A 2,996-nucleotide genomic window follows, 5' to 3' on the forward strand; every position below is an offset into this window, starting at 1 on the left:
GGAAACTGGAGGAAGGTCATAAGCATAAAACGCAGTTCACTTTGCCCTTGGTGGTGCTGGCCACCTATCTATGCAGGAGTTAAGATACTTGAAAATGAGTAAACCAGGCCTTTCATACCCCTCAAACCAAAGAGAAACCAAGCTTTGGCAAACTGAGTATATACAAACCAACTTCTAAAAGAAAAGTCTCTGTATTCAGTAAAGAACCAGTGGACATGGATCCCAGAATAGTCAACTTGGTATATTGTCCAGTTTGGAAAAAATCAAATGCCCGTAATCACTTAATGACAAAGCATTCATTTAGCAGTGTATTCAGCAACTCTGACAGTTTCTTACAGAAAGTGGTTAGGCATACACTCATGAAATCTCTCCAAGGGCCATCTGTCAAAGAATTGAAGATCACTTTTCTTTAAGGTTTCTTGTGCCCTTCATATGAGCTTCCAGACACAAAATTGGAAGAAGAGGTGCCAAGAATTATTTTATCTCATTTTTACTTTTTATTTTTATGTATTTGGTACAGGGTCTCACTACACAGTTCAAACTCATAGTGATCCTCCTGTTTTCAGCCTCCCCAGTGCTGGGATTACAGATGTGCACCACCATGTCAGGTCTTGCTGGCCAGCTCAGCACACCTAGGGATGAGGCCATCATGGAATATAGTGCCAGGGATTAAATCCCGGTCCCTGTGCTTGCTTAAGCAGGCACTTAGTTTGCTGAGCTATTTCACTGTCCACCAAGAATTTTTAAAGACCTTGGGTATCCTTTTGCCCTGTCCAAAAGCTCCTTGTACACAGAGGGAGGCCCTCACAGCTGGCTGCACATCATGGAATCCTTTGTTTGGCTAACAGACTGCAAGAAGATGCATAATACCTTGAATGAAAGCTCACCTTTATTTAATGATGGACAACCTTGAGTAGAAGAAACTTAAGATGGAATTATGCATATGTTGTTTTGGGGCTATATCATTAAATGCTACCAGAGCTTCACGACTGGCACCCACACCTTTGAAGAGATGAATACAGAGCTGCAGTGTAAGATGAGGGATTTATACAATGTAGATGCTTCCAAGCTGGAATTATTAGCCACAAGAAAACAAAGCATTAAATGAGCAGATTGCAAGATTGGAACAGGAAAGAGAAAAAGAACTGAATCTAGAGTCATTGAGGAAACAGAAAACTTCTTTACAAGCAGATGCTCAAAAGTACCAATCATACATGAACAATTTGAAGTCTCATTCAGCTATTCTTGACCAGAAACTGAGCAGTCTTGATGAAGAAATTTCTACAGCAGAAATAGGATGTGAAACAATAAAACAGGGGAATACTCAGCTACAGAATATTGTTGAGAACCAGAAGTACTCAGTTGCTGACACTGAGAGAATAAGTCATGAAAATACATAACTTGCAACAAACCATCAATAAATTAACTGAGGACCTGGAGGCCGAACATCAGCCGTTGTGGCATGAAGAACAGAAGTTACGCCAGAACCAAGGAGGCGATTGAAACACAACTAGTAGAGTATCACAATGGCTAAAAAAATGAAAGTTAGCCCAAAAGGGATGGAGAATTCCAAAGGTTATGACTTTGAAATTAAGTTCAATCCTGAATCTGGTGCCAACTGCCTTGTCCAATACAGGGCATCAGTTTATGTACCTCTCAAGGAACTCCTGAATGAAAATGAAGAAATTAATAAAGCTCTAAAAAGAAGATGGGTTTGGAAGATACCTTAGACCAGTTGAATACAATGATAACAGAAAGCAAAAGAAGTATGAAAACTCTGAAGGAACAATTTAAAAGCTAGGTGATCTTTACCACAAAAAGTTAAGGAAGTCAAGCAGGAGGACAAGAAGTGTGCCTGAGAGCTGGAGTCCTTGGAGGAGCACAAGCACTTGCTGGAGTGTGCCATGAATGAGGGCCTCAGTGAGGCAATGGCTAGTCTGGATGCTGTGCAGCAGGAGTACCAACTAGGCATGTAGACCACAGCTGAAGGAAGAAAGAAAGCGGGAAGCAGCCTGTGGTGTCTACTAGGGAAGGTTGCCATGCACGTAGGGGCTGTGGAGAAGCATCTTGAGGAGTAGATTCCTAAAGGTGAGAGAGTATGAAGCATGCATGTCTGAAACTCTTTTGGAAAATATTAGAGATTGCAGAAAATATAAGAGAATTCTGCACTCATTAAAGCTTCTGATGAATGAATATGAGACATTGATTGTCATGTATATTTTATAAATCTAGTTCATATGAATCTGTATAAATTGACTACAAAATAGTCCTTCTCTTATATCCCCCTTTTTTGTTGTTTTGTCAGAGATGGGTATTCCATTGCCATTCAAATATTGTAGGTGCATGAATTCAGCAAAATAATCCACTATAGTCCAGTAGATTATAATAGTAGTGGGTTATCCACAGGGCTGACAATGTCAGAAGTTGTTAACCTGAGCCTTTTACAGCTCTGCATATTAATATGGCTTTACTTTTTATACCTCATGTTTATACTTTTCTGCTGGATGGTTAAGACCAAGATAAAGCCAGACCTATATAACAAGAAATGTAACTTTTGTATCTGACAAGGTCAGCCAAATCCTCTGAGGATTTACCCTGAAACCCTGTACAGCAGTTTGTAGATCTTTTGTCAGTGTCAGTCATCTGGATGAGTCATGGCCATTGCTTGACCAATTTGCTCTCTGTAAAAGCCTCAGAGAATGTTTTCTCTCTAGGTGACTCTCCTTAGGCACCCTATACATCATCGATCATTTTTTTCTGTGGCCCCATAATCTTGAACAGAAAATTTGGAACACCACTGAGTTATAGGATGTTACAATACAGGTTCTCTTATATCCTGAGTCCTCACTGACCTTGAAGGTCTAGGACCAAAATGTTGGCTATCCTTGTAGCCCTACTTTTTTTCTAATTTTTTGGTCTGCAAACTTAAGTTGCTAACCCTCCAGAAGAGAAGCTTAATGAAATTATTACCCTAAAACATAAGCAATTGAGCTTCA

General features: G+C 39.9%; 1 pseudogene; it reads left to right on the forward strand.

Annotated features, from left to right (window-relative positions):
• Positions 1-1,214: 1,214 nt before the first annotated feature.
• Positions 1,215-2,192, forward strand: LOC101568587 (annotated as a pseudogene).
• Positions 2,193-2,996: the final 804 nt, after the last annotated feature.

This window comes from Octodon degus, unplaced genomic scaffold (assembly GCF_000260255.1).
Source record: "Octodon degus isolate 3935 unplaced genomic scaffold, OctDeg1.0 scaffold00090, whole genome shotgun sequence".
Lineage (NCBI taxonomy): Eukaryota > Metazoa > Chordata > Mammalia > Rodentia > Octodontidae > Octodon > Octodon degus.